The sequence below is a fragment of the Myxine glutinosa genome, chromosome 2 (assembly GCF_964187855.1).
Source record: "Myxine glutinosa chromosome 2, kmMyxGlut1.1, whole genome shotgun sequence".
Lineage (NCBI taxonomy): Eukaryota > Metazoa > Chordata > Myxini > Myxiniformes > Myxinidae > Myxine > Myxine glutinosa.
Genome location: NC_136262.1, coordinates 223,169,260 through 223,189,455, shown reverse-complemented (window position 1 = coordinate 223,189,455; position 20,196 = coordinate 223,169,260). Strand labels below are relative to the sequence as shown.

Here is a 20,196-nt window from a genome sequence, read left to right as displayed (position 1 = left end):
TGGAGGGCCATCTCTTTGGGCCTCAAGACTCATGGCCTGCGTCTGGACCAATGGACTGGTATGGTGCATGGGGCCCTTCATTTAATCCGCTCGCTCCTATGCACGGCTACAAATGAAATTCCACACGATCGTTTATTTTGTTACCAGCGTCGCACGGGATCTGTCCGCCCTCTGCCTGGGTGGCTCGCTCAGCCCGGTCCGGCATTTCTCAAACGGGCGGTGCACGCGAGCAAATACGACCCACTCATTGACAAGGTTCAGATCCTCCAAACTAATCCTGATTATGCTCGAGTCCAACTGCCAGATGGACGCGAGTCAACTGTGTCGGTCCGTCAACTCGCACCCTGCGGGGATCTCGTGGGGACCGAGCTCTGCTCGGGGAACCCGGTGTTGGGGAATTCGCCGCCGCTTCCTCCCCCTCACTCGCCCGAGCTGCCAGATATAATTGCACCACCCCCGTCACAGTCGCCTGAAAACACTCCTGATGGGGTCAATCTAGATGTTGCCACCGAGGGCCCTGACGTGTACCGCACGTGCACGGGATGAGAGATTCGCCGTCCTGATAGTTTTGGCTGGTCGTGATGTAACTCTTATGGAATCAGCTGCCAACTGTAGTTATATGCTTGATGCTAACCGGCTTGCTAGTGAGGTTTTAAACCCGGGGAAAAATGTGGTGAAATTGTATCCAAGTTGCGACCCAGGTGCCATTACCGCACCTCTCCACTATGTGGCTATTATAAGAACTTAGCTCCGAGACGTAGTCCTGAGACATTTATCATGCTTTATCCACGTGTATGCGTAGAATGGTAAGGGAACTACTTTTCATGTCACTTCCCTGCATGCTTGATTATGACACTCTTATTGCTTATATGCTTGACATATATTGATCCGATGATTGCTAATTCTCTTTCAGATATTGCTGGTGTTCGATACAGATTAAACTCACCTTCTGAGACGCTGTTGTAGAGCTGATTATTTTACAACACAATGGTCTGCAATGTGTTTCACCAATTGTTAAAAGGACTGGTGATATTGCTTGGAGACTCGCCCATATGGTGTTGCCCTCCAATGTTTCATTACATCGTTTTAATGAGGATAATTCAGTGGAATACCCTTTTTGTACGATTTATGAAGACCTTTTCCATGCTTACGTAGATTGTGCAAGACTCTCTCCCTTCTTTGGTTTTTTATCAACTTTTTTTAATCGTATGAACTTTTCTTTTTCTACACGTGTTTTTATTTTTGGAATACCACTTAGTTACAAAAAACGCTCTGAGACTGCTCTTGTTAATTTCTTAATTTCTATCGGAAAATTAGCAATCTACAAAACAAGAAAAGCAAAGCTCCTGGCAAATGCTGATATTTTATGTGATGTGGTAATTGTGTTTATGGCTCTGGTCATGGCAACCAACACATGCACCAAACCAACACATTCGCCAAACCAACACATGTGCCAAACCAACACATGCGCCAAACCAACACATGCGCCAAACCAACACATTCGCCAAACTAACACATGTGCCAAACAAACACATGTGCCAAACTAACACATGCACCAAACTAACACATGCACCAAACCAACACATTCGCCAAACCAACACATGTGCGAACCCAACACATTCGCCATACAAGCACATGCACCAAACCAACACATTCGCCAAACTAACACATGCGCCAAACCAACACATTCGCCAAACCAACACATGTGCCAAACCAACACATTCGCCAAACTTACACATGCGCCAAACCAACACATGCACCAAACCAACACACCCGCCAAACAAAGACAAGCGCCAAACCAACACATTTGCCAAACTAACACATGCGCCAAACTAACACATGCGCCAAACTTACACATGCGCCAAACTAACACATGCGCCAAACTAACACATGCGCCAAACTAACACATGTGCCAAACCAACACATTCGCCAAACTAACACATGCGTGAAACTAAAACATGCGCCAAACCAACACATTCGCCAAACTAACACATGCGCCAAACTTACACATGCGCCAAACCAACACATTCGCCAAACTAACACATGCGCGAAACTAACACATGTGCCAAACCAACACATGCGCCAAACGAACACATGCGCCAAACTAACACATGCGCCAAACCAACACATTCGCCAAACCAAGACATTTGCCAAACTAACACATTCACCAAACTAACACATGCACCAAACCAACACATCCGCCAAACTAACACATGCGCCAAACCAACACATTCGCCAAACCAACACATCCGCCAAACTGACACATTCGCCAAACTGACACATTCGCCAAACTAACGGATGCACCAAACCAACACATTGGCCAAACGAACACATGCGCCAAACCAACACATTCGCCAAACCAACACATTCGCCAAACCAACACATGTGCGAGCCCAACACATTCGCCATACAAGCACATGCACCAAACCAACACATGCGCCAAACAAACACAAGCGCCAAACCAACACATGTGCCAAACCAACACATTCGCCAAACTAACACATGCGCCAAACTAACACATGCGCCAAACCAACACATTCGCCAAACCAACACATGTGCCAAACCAACACACCCGCCAAACTAACACAAGCGCAAAACCAACACATTCGCGAAACTAACACATGTGCCAAACCAACACATTCGCGAAACTAACACATGCGCCAAACTAACACATGCGCCAAACCAACACATTTGCCAAACTAACAGATTTGCCAAACTAACACATGCACCAAACCAACACATGCACCAAACCAACACATGCGCCAAACCAACACATGCGCCAAACCAACACATGCGCCAAACCAACACATGCGCCAAACCAAAACATTCGCCAAAGGAACACATGTGCCAAACCAACAGATTTGCCAAACCAACACATGCGCCAAACCGACACATTCGCCAAACCGACACATCCGCCAAACCGACACATTCGCCAAACTAACACATGCGCCAAACTAACACATGCGCCAAACCTACACATTCGCCAAACTAACACATGCGCCAAATCAACACATCCGCCAAACTATCACATGCGCTAAACCAACACATTCGCCAAACTAACACATGCGCAAAACCAACACATCCGTCAAACTAACACATGCGCCAAACCAACACATCCGCCAAACTAACACATGCGCCAAACCAACACATTCGCCAAACTAACATATGTGCCAAATGCGTGATACTGCTCCTCGTAACCTGCCAGTGCCTTATTAATAAAGGAGCACCTTGCTTCGCTGTTGATTGTTAAATCTTGTTCAAGGAGGTGGCATAGCTGGCAACCCAAGTCTATCATCTTCTTGATGTCGGCCATGGATAAGCCCTCACGCCTCACATTTACACCTCCCTCATCCTCTCCTGAACTGTCCTCTTATTGTGCCACATCATCTTCCTCAATTATTTCGTCGACAGTAACTGCAGCTGGCTGTATCATTTCTCGGATGTCCTCACCATTAGTCTCGGCAAAACCAGCTCCAGGAATTTGGCGTGCCTCTGCCGCCGCTGCCTCTACTTCTGCCTCAACAGTCTAACGTACCTGGCACAGCCACCTGGCGGTCCTCAGGCAGACCTTCCAAAATTTTACGCCAGGCATGATTGATAGTGGCAGGGGTAACATTGTTCCAGCAGTCTACCATTAAGTCGATAGCCTGTTTCACATTGTTGTTTTTCCAATACCGAATCACTTTTTGTTCTGCCTCAGTATCCCATTGAACCATGGCCTCATCCTCATTGTCCAGCAATTGCTAGATAAAGGCGGTGTCTTTAGTTGCCTGCCGCATCTTCCTAAATTGCCTTGTGGAATAGGACGCCTTCACAACTGATATGATCTCCTGATCGAGGGGCTGGATCAAGGAAGTCGTGTTTCGTGGCAAAAACTCGAAAATATTTTTTAGAGATTCAGGGTACTCACGGGCTGCAGACTTGTCCCCACTTGCCGCCTCGCCAGATATCTTAACACTTTTCACTTTATGACGGGACATGAACTTATCTACCCACCCTTTGGATGCAAGAAAGACTGGAGGTTGTTGCATACCCATCTTACGAGCCACAGCAGAATAAATGTCCTTGGCAGTGTCCATAATTTCACGAGTATCAATCGCCAAGTTTCGCTTTGCTTGCCTCTCCAGATATCGTCCTAGTAATTGTTCTGTCTTGAGGAGCAATTGATTATGGCTTCGCATAGCTTGGGCACCTGCTTCTGATGAGGCAAGATTCATATGGGCCTTGATATGGTCACGGTTTTGGTAAACACCTCGCACTGTTGACTCATTTGTCCCAAATTTCTTTCCAACACTTCGCTTTGTTTCACCATTGGATATCAACTGCACAATTTCGAATTTCTGAGCGCAAGGTAAGTTCTTCCTCTTCTTCATTTCCCTTGCAGGTGCCGCCGCATTGCACTGGGCAATGGTGGGAGGACGGGGTCGGAGTATATCGGCCTATGTTATATCACAAAAAAAGGTTTGGACGCTGCTATCCTCTTGGTAAGCCGTGACGTAACGCGCTGCGTCATAATTCTGTTTCCGGGTCCAAACACGAAAATGGAGCCTGTGACACCTTTTCATTTGATACCTTATTTGATTGATCAGTACAGTTTTACACCTTTCCAAGACAAAACAGCACAAAGCCAAAATTGTATGCGATATTGCAGCAAAATGTCGTGTGAGTGTAACGTAAAATCACGATATTGTGGCGGACACGAAAGCCCACTGGCGTGGTGACATCATTCCGCGCACCAAGTGGGCGGCGGCCACGCCCTAGGGTTAGGCGTGGCCTGAGGATATACACGGGGCGCGCAGCCCGGAGCGCGCTAGTGTTACAGTGAGCTCCTCAAATAAAGATGCTTATAAGTTACCGCTTGTCCGCTTCCTCCTTGCTCGCAAGCAGCGCGCGTAACGCCGCGCTTTACTGGTGACCCTCGACATTGGATCTGCCGGAGCGATCCTTCCACACACGACGCCATTGCCATGGCCAACAACGCAATGTCGATTAAACTTCCAGAATTTTGGGAGGCCCAGGCCGAAGTCTGGTTCGTCCAAGCCGAAGCCCAATTTCAGCTTCGGCGCCTCACCGGCGACGACACGCGCTACTGCCACGTCGTCGCCTCCCTCGGACCCGGCACGGCCGCTCGAGTTGTGTCCGTCCTTCGCCACCCACCGGACGGCCACAAGTACGAGGCACTCAAGCGGCTACTCCTAGCCACGTTCGGCCTCACGGACGACGCACGGGCCGACCGCCTCCTGGATCTCCCCGAGCTCGGCGACACGCGCCCGTCGGTCCGAATGGACCATATGCTGTCACTGTTGGGCGACGAAGCCCCCGGTTCTCTATTCCGGGCGCTTTTCCGTCGCCAACTTCCAGCGCAGGTTCGCCTCGCGTTGGCCGGGACCGTGCTAACGGAACCCCGAGCATTGGCAGCCGAGGCGGACAGGTACTTCGCGGCTTCGGACACGCGGGCGAGAGCCGGTGCGGCCGTCACGGACCTCGACGCTGATGCTGCTGATGATGCTGATCCACGGCATCAGCTTACACAGCATACGCAGCATGCTGATACGCACCTTGTGACCGCCGCCACGCCCCGCCCACCGCCGCGGCGAAAACCGCCAACTCCACCGGCCTGGCGGAGCCAGCCGCACTCCTCCAGCTCCACCACCTGGTGCTGGTTCCACGCCAAGTTCGGCCACAAGGCTCGGCAGTGTCATCCGCCATGCTCCTTCAACAGGTTGGGAAACGCCCGGGCCGGCGCTCAATAGTGGCGATGAGCGCCGGCCGTTCGAGCAGACTGCTGTTCATAACGGACACCTTATCCGGGCGCCGTTACCTGTGCGACAAGGGAGCGCAGGTGAGTGTCGTTCCCGCCGGTACGTCAGACAAGCACGCCGCGGGCGGGGGCCCCGCGCTGCTTGCCGCGAATGGGACGCCCATCCGTACGTACGGAAAACGCTGCCTCTCTCTGCGGTTCGGAGGGCAGGTTTTCCGATGGACGTTCGTCACCGCCGACGTGCCCGTGGCACTGCTTGGCGCGGACTTCCTGTGCGCTAATGAGCTCCTGGGCGACGTAAAGCGCAGACGTCTTGTCCAGGCCGAGACGTTCAGCTCGCTCGCTTGTGCGCTGCCCAGCTCGTCGAGCAGCTCAACGAGCGGCTCGCCGAGCGGCTTGCCAAGCGGCTTGCCGAACGGTTAGGTTCCGGCCACGTTGATCTGTACGCTTCCGGCAGCGGACGAATTCACCCGCCTCCTCGCCGGCTTCCCGGCCCTCACGCGGCCCACCTTCTCGGCGGGGGCCATCAAGCACGGGGTGGCCCATCACATCCCCACCATCGGGCCACCGGTCTACGCCCGGGCACGCCGCCTCGAGCCGACGAAGCTGGCGGTGGCAAAAGCGGGGTTCGCTACCCTGGAGCGACTCGGCATCGTTCGGCGCTCGGAGAGTGCTTGGGCGTCGCCGCTGCACATCGTGCCGAAGCCCCGCGGGGGATGGCGACCGTGCGGGGACTATCGCCGTCTCAATGACGCCACCACTCCCGACCGCTACCCCGTCCCCCACATTCAGGACTTTTCCGCCCGTTTGGCGGGCATGTCCTTCTTCTCGAAGGTGGACCTCATACGCAGCTACCATCAGGTCCCCGTCAGGCCGGAGGACGTCCCGAAGACGGCGGTCATCACGCCATTCGGACTCTTCGAGTTCCTGCGGATGCCCTTCGGTCTGAAGAATGCGGCTCAGGCGTTCCAGCGACTGATGGACAGCGTCCTGCGTGACTTGGATTTTGTCTACGTCTACCTGGACGATATCCTCGTCGCCAGCGCGTCCCGCGAAGAGCACCTACGCCACCTCCGCACGCTCTTCGAACGCCTGGGCCAGCATGGCCTGATTGTGAACCCCGCAAAGTGCCGGTTCGGCGTCACCGTAATCGATTTTCTGGGGCACCGTGTCACCAGGCACGGAGCCGTCCCCCTGCCGGCCAAGGTGGAGGCGGTGAAGGGGTTTCCGCGCCCCCGCACGATCAGAGGGCTGCAGGAGTTCCTGGGCATGGTGAACTTTTACCATCGGTTCCTGCCTCGTATCGCCCAGCTCCTGCGCCCCCTGCACGAAGCTCTCCGAGGTAAGCCGGGCAAAGGCGACGTTACCTGGACCGAGCAGATGGACACGGCGTTCACGGGCGCGAAGCTCGCCTTGGCTAACGCCACCATGCTCGCGCACCCGGTGCCCGATGCACCGATCGCCCTCACCACCGACGCCTCGGACTACGCGGTGGGCGCGGTGCACAAGCAATGGGTGCGTGGGGCTTGGCAACCGCTGGCGTTCTTTAGCCGGCAGCTTTGCCCGCCCGAACGCCGTTACAGTACCTTCGACCGCGAGTTGCTCGGGCTTCACTTGGCGGTCAGGCACTTCCGCCATCTGCTCGAGGGCGTGCGTTCACGGCCTTCATCGACCACAAGCCGCTGATCTTCGCGATGGGCAAGGTCACCGAGCCGTGGTCGGCCCGGCAGCAGCATCACCTATCGGCCGTGTCCGAGTACACGACAAACATCCGGCACGTCGCGGAGAAGGACAACCCGGTGGCGGATTGCCTTTCCCGGGCCGTCGCCCACGCAGTCCACCTCGGCATCGACTATGCCCGGATGGCAGCGGACCAGGCCGCTGACCCCGACGTCCAGGCCTTGCGGACCGCTGTCACGGGCCTCCGCGTCACCGAGGTGCCGTTCGACGGCGCGGGCGCGGCCCTCTTGTGCGACGTCTCCCTCGGGCGGCCTCGCCCCATCGTGCCCGTGGGCTGGCAGCGCCAGGTCTTTGACGCCATCCACGGCCTGTCCCACCCGGGCGCGAGGGCCTCCCAAAGGTTGATCGCCGACAAGTTCGTCTGGCATGGCCTCCGGAAGGCCGTCCGCAGCTGGGCCAGGACGTGCCTCGCGTGCCAGCGCGCCAAGGTGCACCGGCACACCCAGGCCCCGTTGGCCCCGTTCACGGTGCCGGAACGCCGGTTTGACCACGTCCACGTGGACCTGGTGGGACCTCTGCCCCCCTCGCGGGGTTTCACCCACATCCTCACCATGGTGGACCGCACCACCCGGTGGCCGGAGGCCGTGCCCTTGGCGTCAACGACGGCGGCGGACGTCGCGCAGGCTTTCATCGCCACCTGGGTCGCCCGGTTCGGCGCCCCCTCAGGCATCTCGTCCGACCGCGGCCCCCAGTTCACCTCGGAGCTCTGGGGGGCGGTCGTGCAGGGGCTCGGGGTCCGGCTGCACCGAACCACGGCCTACCACCCCCAGGCTAACGGCCTGTGTGAGCGATTTCACCGCTCATTGAAGGCCGCGCTCCGGGCCACCCTCCGCGACAGCGGCTGGGTCGACAGGCTCCCCTGGGTCCTGCTGGGCCTCCGGATGGCGCCCAAGGAGGACCTGCGCGCATCCGCGGCGGAGTTGGTCTTCGGGCAACCGCTGCGGGTGCCGGGCGAGTTCCTCCCCGACTCCACGGCACCATGGTCCGCGGCACAGCAGCGCTCCGTTCTGCAAGAGCCCGCCCAGAGGTTCGCCCCGGTGCAAACGGCATGCCACGGGCACCCACCGACGCACGTCGCCCCGGAGCTTCGCACGGCGGAGTACGTCTTCGTCCGCCACGATGCCCACCGGACACCACTGCGGCCCCCGTACGATGGGCCTTTCCGCGTGCTGGAGACCGGGGCGAAGCACTTCACCCTGGACATCGGCGGTACTCCTGACCGCGTTTCTGTAGACCGCCTCAAGCCGGCCCACCTCGACGTGGACCATCTACCGCCAGTGGCCCGACCCCCGCGTCGGGGCCGCCCCCCTGCGGGCGGACCCCCGGCACCGCCCAGCCCCGCCGCCATGCCGCCCCCCGGTCCTGCACCCATCCCAGGGGCAGCCAGGGGCATACCACCTGGCATCCCTGCACCCCGGACGCCGCCGATCGCCAGGGGGCGCTTCGGCCGGGTCATCCGTTTGCCCCGCAAACTGGCCCTCCAGGTGCGTGGGAATTCTGGGGGGGGCGCGTGTGGCGGACATGAAAGCCCACTGGCGTGGTGACATCATTCCGCGCACCAAGTGGGCGGCGGCCACGCCCGAGGGTTAGGCATGGCCTGAGGATATACACGGGGCGCGCAGCCCGGAGCGCGCTGGTGTTACAGTGAGCTCCTCAAATAAAGACGCTTATAAGTTTCCGCTTGTCCGCTTCCTCCTTGCTCGCAAGCAGCGCGCGTAACGCCGTGCTTTAATATTGCAATTAGGCGGAAGGTGGGGTGGGGGTGGGAGGGGGGGGGGGTACCCCACTTCAAGAGCATATTGTGGAAAAACGTCCAGGTAGATTTTTCTGAGAAATTGATTTTTTAATCCGACAGATAATTTTACCCGGGAAACAACTCTCAGACCTTTTGGTAAATGAAACTCAAATAAAACCCCCTGAGCTCGGGGACTACGGTTATAACATCACACAAACAGTCTGAGCTGGTTGGGAGTGGGGGTGCGGACTGACGGCACTCTGTGGGTGTAATTAAGTTGGAATTTCCTCCTCTCCGTGGTTGCCGACCTATGGTTATTTATCCATACTCCATACTCTATCCACTAAGTAAATGCTAAGTATCAAGCAAGGAAGCAGCACACGGAATACACACACACACACACACACACACACACACACACACACACACACACACACACTGTTATGTGCTCCTCCCCAAACCCCGGTCATGGTGTACCTCCGAGCCCCGAAAGGAGTCACGGCAGAAATATGTGCTATTATGTGTGCCAATGACCAATGGTGAAACCACACCTATCAGTTGTTACAAAACCCAAGTATTGTATTAAAATCACACAATAATAACAACTTGCGCAAGTGCAAGAAAACCTCAATTGCACAGCAAACACCATATAATTCCTATGATGGTACCACCAGTTTCTTAACTCAATAACTCACGGTACTCAACGTGAGCGAACTGTAACACCCCCAAAGTCACTGTCACCACACCAGGTCAAAGTCGATCCACGCACCGGGGATCACAAGAAAAAAAAAAAAGGTTGCACCGAGACCTGAACCCAGGACAGCCAACAGTCGACGCTGCCAAAGAGCCGCTTGGTGAGGTGTCGGGCCGACATCGGTCAGGCAAAAGTTCACCCAAAAGGCAACTGGGAATTCACACCTTCAGTTCACCAGACAATGACGCTGACATGAACGAGCAGCAGTTCCCAAGCGGAGAACCGCGAATTCCCAAGCGAAATCCACGACACACACGAGAACCAGGCTAACGGCTGGTGCGTGGTGAAATGGCTGGTGCGAGGTGAAATGGCAGACGGGCCCTTAATGTAGGCGTACCTGCTCTCCAGCAATGATTCACTTTCGGAACCAAAAGCAAAACCCGTCACGCAGGTTTATCTGCCAGAGCATTAGTGTCACTGTCACAGGAATCCCTTTCCCGGGGAAACCAATATTCGCTCGTGACCAATGCCCCCCAGCATCCGCTCGACACCTCAAAGCAGATCGGCCTTCCTTTCCCAATCTCTCGATCCGCTCCAGCCTCTTCTTCTTCCTCCTCTTCCGGTTTCTCCCGATCTATTTCATTTTTCTTTTTTGAAACACTAATTTTTACCTTTGAAGAAAGTTATCTCCATTTCACACTCAAAGTGTAACAATAATAGTATTAAAAAAAAAAAAAAAAAAAAACCCTGTGTATACCCTGTGTAACAGGGTAACCCTGTGTAACAATAATAGTATATGAAACTAAAAATGCTTCCAGTGGATGAAAACCACAAAGACGGAAGTGACGAATCCGTAACACTCCCCACCCTCAAGAAAGAAAGTTTGAACATAGTGAAAACTTTCTTTTCATGCAAAAACCCGCTTTAACAAACAAAAGTAAAACTCACACCCAAAACTAACAATCAACCTATGGCTGATCAACTCACGTGAGCAGCAATAACTAATATTCCCCAGAAGAAAGCAACAAAACTTCCAAACAACTTACAGGAATTTTCAAAGTTAGTTCACTCTGGATAAAGCATCGGCAACGACCTTGTCCCTGCCCTTTACATGCCCGATTTCCAAGTTGAACTCCTGCAAAGACAAACTCCATCTCATCAACCTCTGATTTTTATTTTTCATTTTTTTGAATGACGGTTAAGGGGTTTGTGATCAGTGAAGACTTTTATAGGAAAGGTAGTAGTTCCCAGATACACCTCATAATGCTGAAGCGCTAGCAGGAGAGCAAGAGTCTCTTTTTCCACAGTGGCATAATTTTCCTGATGTTTGTTAAACTTTTTCGAATAGTAGCACACTGGGTGAACCACGCCATCACCATCTTCCTGTAATAGAACTGCGCCAGCCCCCACATCACTTGCATCAATGGCCAACTTGAAAGGTTCTTGAAAATCCGGCGCTGCTAGGACAGGAGAGCTCATTAATATCGCTTTGACGTGGGCAAAGGCAGCCTGGCATTTGTCATCCCAAACAAACTTGGTCTCTTTCCTCAGCAAATTCGTTAAAGGGGCTACCACATCAGAAAAATTCCTGCAGAACCGCCGGTACCAACCAGCCATACCCAAGAATCTCATAAGCTCCTTCTTCCCTTTTGGAACTTGGAAGTGATCAATGGCTTCTATCTTGGCTGTCACCGGTTGCACCTGACCCTGACCTACTACATGGCCTAGGAACACCACCTGGGCTTTTACAAACTCACTCTTAGATAAGTTGATGGTCAACCCTGCCTCGGTGAGTTTCTTGAAAAATGCCTGAATTTGTTCAAGATGATCTTCCATGGTCATGGTGTGGATGATGACATCATCCAGATAAGCCTCCACCCCCTCAAGGTCTGCAATAAGCTTATTAATCAGCCGTTGAAATGTAGCAGGCCCGTTTTTCAATCCAAAGGGAAGAACCTTGTACTGATACAACCCATTTGGTGTGACTAAAGCCGAGATTTCCTTGGCTCGATCAGTAAGAGGAATCTGCCAATACCCTTTCAGCAAGTCAAATTTATTTACAAATTTAGCTGGGCTAAATTTAGCTAAGCCTGGTGTTGGCTTAGCGGTTAAGGTGCCAGCTTGGGATCCTAGGATCCTGGGTTCGAATCCCGGTCGATCGCTGAATTAACGCCAGGGGGGTTGACGCAGCCTGTCATCCTTCCGAGGTCGGCAAATCGAGTACCAGCTTGCTGGGATGAATGATCATGGTGAGTACCCCGATTTAGAATAGGTACACCGTATCCTTGTGCATCGTAAGAGGCGACCAAGGGTTGGCATCAGGAAGGGCATCCGGCCATAAAAACATTGCCGCAAACAGGGAACCATGATTGTCATGGCTAACCCCCACTCTAGCGGGGAAAATGGGCTTAAAACGATCATTCATTCATTTAATTTATTCTATCAATACAATCATCAATCCTCGGGATGGGATATGAGTCGGTCTTGGTTACTGCATTAACCCGTTTTAAATCCGAACAGCGAAAACTGCCATCGGGTTTTGGAACCAACACACATGGTGAGCTCCATTCACTGCTGCTTGGTTCGATGATGTCATTCTCCAACATATACTGAACCTCCTTCCGAAGATAATCCATCTTCACAGGGTTAATCCGATAGGGGTGTTGTTTCACAGGAGTGGCTTCCCCCACCTCAATATCATGATATAACAAGTCAGTACGACAAGGTACATCTGTGAACAAATGTACAAACTCAAAAAATTAGGCTGGATAGTTGTCCTTGTTGTTCCCTCATCATGACCTAATCTCTCATCGAAATTATTCAACACCTCCGCGTTCGTCAATCTGGGACAAGCCTGGTCATCAATGTTATCAAACTTCACACCGGCCTCAACCTCTGGATTCTCTTGCACCCCGACTACAGGCACGACAGGTGAGACAGGAACCATTTTCTCCACAGGCTTCCTCTCATAATATTTCTTCAGTCGGTTGACATGACACAGCTGCCGCTTTTTCAGTCGGTCGGGAGTTGTCACCACGTAATCTGTCTCATTAACCCTCCTTTCGATTGCATAGGGACCAAAATACCTAGCCTGTAGTGGCTGACCTGAAACAGGAAGCAACACTAACACCCGGTCCTCAGGACTGAAATTTCCTATCTGAGATTTCTTGTCATGTCTCACTTTCATTTTATCCTGTGTCACTTTCAAGTTTCCTCTCGCAACTTCACAAGCCTTTGCCAATCTGTGCCTAACCGTTGACACATACTCGACCACTGTTGACTGCGACTCCTCCTGTAGCCACTGTTCTTTCACCAATTTCAATGGTCCTCGAACGGCGTGTCCAAACACAATTTCAAAAGGACGGAATCCCAATGACTCCTGAACAGATTCCTTCGTAGCAAACAACAATAAGGGTATTCCCTCATCCCAATCCTTGTCACATTCAAAGCAATACGTTCTGATCATATTCTTCAATGTCTGGTGAACCCTTTCCAAGGCCCCTTGGCTTTCGGGATGGTAAGTACTTGATCTTACTTGCTCCACTCCCAACAGGTGTACCACTTGCTGAAAAAGCATTGACATGAAATTGGAACCCTGATCAGACTGGATGACCTCAGGCAGGCCAACCAAAGTGAAAAATTTAATCAAGGCCTTCGCAATAACTGCCGCAGTAATTTTTCTAAGAGGCACTGCTTCTGGGAACCTCGTGGAAGCGCACATGATGGTCAACAAATACTGATGTCCAGCCTTAGTTTTAGGTAAAGGGCCTACACAGTCAAAAATCACTCAGCTGAATGGCTCTTCAAAAGCTGGAATTGGTTTTAAAGGTGCAGAAGGGACTTTCTGATTAGGTTTTCCCACCACCTGGCAAGAATGGCAAGATTTACAGAACTCCGCCACATCACGTCGCAATCCTGGCCAGCAAAAAATGTACCAAAATTCTGTCACATGTCTTGTTCACTCCAAGGTGCCCGGCCAAAGGTGTCTCATGTGCCAAACTCAATATCTCCTTCCGGTATGGCGGTGACACCACAATTTGGTAATGAACTTTCCACTCGTCATTTGCTGGCACCTCCGGTGGTCTCCATTTTCTCATGAGTATTTCCCCTTTCATGAAGTAACCAACAGGTACCTTCCTAGCCTCTTCCTCTGTAATGGCTTTACCAATAAAACTGGAGCTCCGAATCTCTGTGTTCCTCTTCAACAGGTCTCTTTCGGACAAGCACCATCTGTTCAGCCTCGTTCCCAGATGTCTCCGACGGACACTCCATTTTATCTTTTGGTCCAGATGCCACCTTTTTCTCAGGTTCCTTGATGTCACTCCCTTTCCTATTACCTCTTCCAGACTTTTCCTCCAATATCCCTATGGAACCCAAATCCACATCGCCTTCCTTCTCCTTCTCTTCAGAGCACTTCCTACCCATAGCACGAGTCACTGCACAGGATGGAAAGATACCCGGAATCTCCTGCTCAAACTGTGCTGTGTTATTTTCAATACTTGGCTTTTCACCAGAAACTCGACCCCCAGCCAAATCATTCCCGATAATAAAAGAGATTCCCTCTGCAGGAAGAGTGGCTTGTAACCCCACAGTGACCGGTCCTGACACCAACTCGGACTTTAAATGGATTACATGAAGAGGAGCTTTAACATAGCCACCAACCCCCTGTAAGAGAACACTAACCCCCATTGCCGTCTTCTCCGACAATGGCAAAATGCCCTCAAGCATCAAAGATTGATGTGCTCCTGTGTCCCTCAATACCGTAACAGGTCTCTGGTTCGTTAAGTCCCCATCCAGTGACACAAACCCCTCGGAAATAAAAGGTTTGTAACCCTCTTGGACAAGGTCATTCTGTGATGCCGTAACTTTGGCATGGGAACCTTCACAGGGCACTGTCCTCCAAGAACGATTTCTCGCATTGGCCAACGCATTCGGAGTTGCACTAGTCTGACTTCGCTCCTGATTTTTCCTTTTCAGGGCGTAACATTGGGACATCAAATGCCCAGGTTTCTTGCAAAAAGCGCAAGTAGGCCCGGATGAAAAACTCGTGGTCTGCCTTGCCCCCCGGAAGATAGGTCTGCCTTGGAACTGCAGTCTTCTGATTCCTAAAAGTCGCGGTATCAGATTTTTCCCCATAGTCCTCTCTAGGCCGCCTCCATGAAAATTTGTTCTCCGAACCTGATTTACCATAACTCCCCTGGCTAACTCTAGGTGGGAAGTTAGGTTTGTGGAACTCCATCTGGTGTGTCAAGGCATAGTCATCTGCCACTGTTGCTGCCTCATACAACTCTGGTACCTTTTTTTCATCCAGATGCACTTTAATGTCCACGTGGACACACTGTTTGAATTCCTCCACCAAGATCAATTGTCATAAACGGTTGAAGTCTTTCCCAATCTCCTTCGAGTCACACCACCTATCAAACATAGTTTCCTTCATTCTGGCAAACTCCACATGGGTCTCACTCTCCCTCTTCCTGGCATTCCTAAATTTTTGTCGGTAAGCTTCAGGGACCAATTCATAGGCTTTGAGAATGGCTTTCTTCACTATCTCATAATCTGCACATTGGTCAATTGGTAAAGCCGAATAGATATCTTGAGATTTACCCACCAGAACACTTTGTACTAACATAGTCCAGGACCCCACAGGCCATTTTAACATTTGAGCCACCTTCTCAAAGTGTAAAAAGAACTTGGCTACCTCCTTTTCATTGAAGGGTGGAACCAGCCTCACATGCCTACCAACATCCCAAGAGTTATGACTGGTTGTCGAACTAGCCGGCATGGATACTACTTCTCTCCGTTCCCCCAATAATTCAAGCTCCTTGAGTTTAAGTTCCCTCTGATACTCCATGTCCCATTCCTTTAACTCCCTTTCGGCTCTCCTTTCCTCTCTTCTTTCCTCTGCTCTTCTCTCCTCGAGTTCTCGTTCATGTTCTGCTCTTTCCTCTGCTCTTTCCTTTTCTGCTTTCCATTCCAACTCTTTTAACCTTTCCTGGCTCTGCAGTTGCATCTCCATTTTCCGGAGCTCCATATTTCCTTTTTCCTCTGGTAACCTATCCAAGGCTATGTTCTATGCTACGAACATGAACATGGGCATGGGCTACGTCCCATGTTCCTTGTCCCACTAGAGATTCTACCACCAATGTCTGAATCTCTGCTTTCTTCATACTAACTCGGACCTCCAAGTTACAATATTTGGCCAATATCATGAGTTCCGATCTTTTTAACGCCTGGAACTGTGCCTCGTTAGGGGACGTCACAAACTTTTCTACTTCAAACACCATGGTGACTATTAGTTAACACCTGTTAACCTTCACACAAAAAATTCCAAACTTTCAGAAATACAAATTTGGGAATGTTAGAAAATTCCAAAATTTGGGAATTTTGGGAATGTTAGGGAATTCTATCCCAGACGAGCCCCCAATTTCTGTTACGTGCTCCTCCCCAAACCCCGGTCACGGTGTACCTCTGAGCCCCGAAAGGAGTCACGGTAGAAAGATGTGCTATTATGTGTGCCAATGACCAATGGTGGAACCACACCAATCAGTTGTTACAAAACCCAAGTATTGTATTAAAATCACACAATAATAACAACGTGCGCAAGTACAAGAAAACCTCAATTGCACAGCAAACACCATATAATTCCTATGATGGTACCACCAGTTTCTTAACTCAATAACTCACGGTACTCCACGTGAGTGAACTGTAACACCACCAAAGTCGCTGTCACGACACCAGGTCAAAGTCGATCCACGCTCCGGAGATCACAAGAAAAAGGTCACACCGATACCTGAACCCAGGACGGCCGACAGTCGACGCTGCCGAAGAGCCACTTGGTGAGGTGTCGGGCCGACGTCGGTCAGGCAAAAGTTCACCCAAAAGGCGACTGGGAATTCACACCTTCGGTTCACCAGACAATAACGCTGACATGAATGAGCAGCAGTTCCCAAGCGGAGAACCGCGAATTCCCAAGCGAAATCCACGACACACACGAGAACCAGGCTAACGGCTGGTGCGAGGTGAAATGGCTGGTGCGAGGTGAAATGGCAGACAGGCCCGTAATGGAGGTGTACCTGCTCTCCAGCAATTATGCACTTTCGGAACCAAAAGCAAAACCCGTCACGCAGGTTTATCTGCCACAGCAATAGCGACACTGTCACAGGAATCCCTTTCCTGGGGAAACCAATATTCACTCGTGACCAATGCCCCACAGCGTCCGCTCGACACCTCAAAGCAGATCGGCCTTCCTTTCCCGATCTCTCGATCTGCTCCAGCTTCTTCTTCTTCTTCCTCTTCCGGTTTCTCCCGATCCATTTCGTTTTTCTTTTGAAACACTAATTTTTACCTTTGAAGACAGTGATCTCCATTTCACACTCAAACTGTAACAATAATAGTATAAGAAACCAAAAATGCTTCCAGTGGATGAAAACCACAAAGACAGAAGTGACGAATCCGTAACAATACATATACACACACAATGTCTCGGATGGTGAACCCTTTGTCGGCGAGAATCATATCACCTGGATGCAGTTGCTTGAGGATTCCACAGTCTGAAGTTATTGCTTTGTCTGAAGCACTCCCACCATAGAGGTCCCTGGCGAAAGTCATCACACCATTCGGAGCAACACAAATTAGTGACTTAAGTGTTGGTCTGCCTTTGTACTGACTGTACAGATGACACGGGTGTCCAGTTTTTCTGTGTTCGACGCTGCTACTTCGGTACAACCGAAGACAATTCTACAGTTCGGAAACGGAAGAAAACAAGATGGAAGACACTTCTGGTTCTTGGCTATGGACGGAATGTTGTTCTCCATCATCCCAACATACAGAATGTCATAGAGCGCACACAACTGTAGTGAAGATGTTGGTCACAGTGGCAGTACTACAGTTAAATCTGGTTGCCAGATCTAAATTGCCCAAGTTGAGTCTCAGCTTCATTAGGGTCAACAACAATTGGTCAACAAGTGCCAACATCTGTACAGTCCAGGTGATGTGGTAGGTCAGTTCAAATCTCCCCAGTAACTGTTCCAGGAATCTCACAGTGGCGACATCTGGCAAACCTGTATAGTACTGAACTTTATCAGCATCATTTTCTATTTGTTTGAAGGAAAATGTTTGTTTCTGTCTCTCAAGTTCTTTTTTCAGGGTTTCATTTTCCTTGATCAGCATGTCCTTTTCTATTTGTAAAATAGTCTCACCAGCTGTTACAGAACTTGTACTGTTCACTGTGCTCGCAGCAGCATCTGCTAAAACCAAGAAGCCTTGGAATGCATCGTCTTCATTCTCATCCACAGAGTTCTCCAACAGCTGTTTGCGTTTCCGACGTCGCACATGAGTTTTCGGTTCAGGATTAGGAAAGTTGAAGGTCTTGTCCGAGTTCCATGAAAACCGTGATGGTCCCTCATCCTTTCCATTGGAGAAGTGCCAGCTGCACACTCGAGAGTTGCAAGTGGGGATGAAATCTTTGCGTCTGAAAAAAACAAAGTTTATGTTAGTCTAGTAGTAAATACTGAATGATTGTTTTGTGAGTAAGAAGAGGGTGTGTGTGGTGGGGGAATATGGACAGGGAAATATTTGTGTGTTTGTGAGGAGGGTGGGGGGGGGGGGCGGAGGTGATTTGTGGGTAGGGGGAGGGATACTGTGAAATATCTGAGAGGGATTAATTGTGTATGTGTAGAAGGAGGGTAATAAGTGTGGGAGTGGGAATAGAGGGAAGCATCTGTATGTGTGTGAAGAGGAGGGTTTGATATGACCTATTATTTAGGGGGGTAGAGGTGGAGGAGGGTAGTGAGGGATATTGAAGGGAATATATGTATGGGGTGGAGGGGGAGCGAGTGGTTGGGTATCTGCTGGGTATTGCAGTCTGTACACAACACAGCAGTACACTGACACTGTGTGGTGGCTTATGCCATATTATACAAACTAATTAATTTTATCAGCTTAAGCCACTTCAGCGTTTGTTTTTCATTAGCAGGAAATCGGAATAAAGACAGTTCTTGGTTGGTATCTGATCTATTTACACACTCAGGAACGCAACACTGCGGCATGACCGAGCCCTTGTCTCACTGAGTCCAGCTGGTGTTTGGCTCCAGCGGTTTTGTGTTTGGACCCCGAAGCAGAATTATGACGCGCGCGTTACGTCACACTTACCAAGAGGAATATTTCACTCTGAGGCAACGCCCACTTGAATGGCGGGCACCGGGGGCCAATCACAGTGCCCCTGACGTCCTGACGTTACAACCAATCAGCACGTGAATCACGCCACGCTCGGTGATGACGTAGCACCCGGACTGTTTGAATTTTTGCCATCATTTCCGGTGCGCAATAGCCCGTATTTAGGGCGCGATAGTCGTGTGTTTGCGCAGCTTTTTAGGTAGCCGCAATAGCAGAGAAACGCGATAGCTGAAGTCGCGATAGCAGAGGGTGGAATGCATATATATATATAGTTGCGGATCTCGAGCCCGCCGACGTACTGAGGGGGGATTAAGCCCTTCTCCCCCTCGAGCTTCGAGTCCACTACCCACTTTACACTCATGGGGGCGGATTGCTGAGTAATTCCAACCGCCAAACCCGCAGCAAGTGCATGGAAGGGTTTCCGGTCAAGAACCCGAGTACCTTCGAAACATGCGCCGCTGCGAGGACGGGGGCTGGACCTCACACGAGTCACGCTGGTCTGATACGCCCGAGCGGTTTGCGTGTCACGTAACTCGTGCCGTTAATTACTATGAATGAACTCGATCGAGCGGTTTTATCTCGTGCAATGCGAGGCCAATGGTGAAAAGACGTAAACGGCCAAGTTGGAAACAACACAGGTTTATGAGCAAATGTACACGGTCAGAGAAAAGAGACACAGGAGAGAAACTTAACCGTTCTTACCTACGCTTTCAGACAAGGGCCCTCCGACTCACTCGGGGAAAGGTAGGAAGGAGAGGACGCGCTCGAAGCGTGGCCGCTCAGTGCAGTTCGCCCCGAATGGCTCGTTGGGCATCTCCCCTCGAGGATGTTCGCAGCAGGGACGTCGGCTTCAGCCGTGCACATAAGGGAATCTCCGCAGCGTGTCCCGAAGTCGGTGAGGCAATCGCGCACGTGCAGGGAGATCGTTGGAGTACAGGGCCACGAGAGAGATCGCTTGGGCAGAGAGTGCTGAGAGCTTCAGAATCCCGGGACAGAGAGAGAGATTTCTTGACAGGGTGCGCGGGCAGAGAAGAGAGAACAGGGGTCTGGGCCGGGTTTTATAGCCCCCCCGGATTCCCACCAGAATGTTCC

General features: G+C 51.4%; 1 pseudogene; it reads right to left on the bottom strand.

The window, feature by feature from the left end:
• Positions 1 to 3,743: 3,743 nt before the first annotated feature.
• On the bottom strand, positions 3,744 to 18,977 carry LOC137411928 (uncharacterized; annotated as a pseudogene).
• Positions 18,978 to 20,196: the final 1,219 nt, after the last annotated feature.